Below are 1,385 nucleotides of genomic sequence, written 5' to 3' on the forward strand. Positions count from 1 at the left end.
CCCAGGGACCTCCGCTCCTAGACTGCAAAGCTAATCACTCCCCTCCTTGCTACAAAATGCCTACCTTTAAATTTCCAACCCTCACAATCAGTCCTGATAACAATTATTCACTATTGTATCACAAGAGACATATCAACATCTCCTTTCATCAGCCCCACCCAGACAGACTGGATACTACTTTCAATAATTTTTTTTATTACGATTATTAGTCTTTTACCTGAGAGAGAAAGGAGTATGCATTTCATTTTCATTATAAAAATTGAGGTGAAATTTACATACCATGAAATTAACCATTTAAAATGGCTGGGGCATGAGTGCATTTAGAGTGTTGTACAACCATCACCTTTATTTACTCTCAAAACATTCTCATTGCCTTAAAGGAGATCCTGTGCTCATTTGGCAGTTACTCATCACCTCCCTCCTCCCCAACCCTGCCCCTCACAACCACCAATCTGAATTTTGTCTCTATGGATTTACCTATGCTGAATATTTTAAATACATGAATTTATACACTATGAAATTTTTAGGTCTGGTTTCTTACACTTAGCAGAAGGTTTCTGCTTTTAATGCTTTTAATGGATGAGGCTTCCTGTTCCTGTAAAGATTTACGGTCTAGGAAACCCTATGGTGGTGTGTTAATGAGTCAGTTCTGACTCATAGCGACCAGACTCATAGGGTTTCCAAGGAGCAGTTGGTGGGTTTGAACCACCTACCTTGTGGTTAGCAGTCCAGTGTTTATCCTGCAGCACTGCACCAGAAGTCTATACAGGGTCACTGTGAGTCGGGATGGGCTTATTGGCAATGAGTAGGGTATTCCATTGTATGGATGTACCACATTTTGTTTATTTGCTCATCTGTTGATGGACACTTGAGTTGTTTCCACTTTGAGATAGCTGTGAATAATGCACATTGTGAACATGCATCTACATGTATTTACTTGAGTATTTGTTTTCAAACTGTTTTGAGTATATACCTAGGGGTGGGATTTTATTTTAGTAGTAACTTTGGAGAAAGAGTTTGAAAGAAGTCATTTGTTCTTTATTCTGTAACTGGTTTGTTCACTAGAACAACTTCACTGAACACATACTGGATGGTAACTCTCATGTTAAGGACTGACAGACTATCATTCCATTTTTAGAAAATGTTACTTAGTTTCTTTATTGGTTCATACTTAAATAGTTTTTGCAATTTGAAGAGAGATTAAAAATGCTTATTTTACCAATAAGAAATGATGACTTTTCTTATCTATATTCCTAACTTCACTGTACCAAAAGGATATGGTTAATGTTCAACTGTTTCAAGAGGTAGCATATGATCAAGAGCCAATGATACTGAAGGAGGAAGTCCAAGGTGCATTGAAGGAATTGGCAAAGAACAAGGCAACA

This window comes from Chrysochloris asiatica, unplaced genomic scaffold, assembly GCF_000296735.1.
Source record: "Chrysochloris asiatica unplaced genomic scaffold, ChrAsi1.0 scaffold00049, whole genome shotgun sequence".
Classification (NCBI taxonomy): Eukaryota; Metazoa; Chordata; class Mammalia; order Afrosoricida; family Chrysochloridae; genus Chrysochloris; species Chrysochloris asiatica.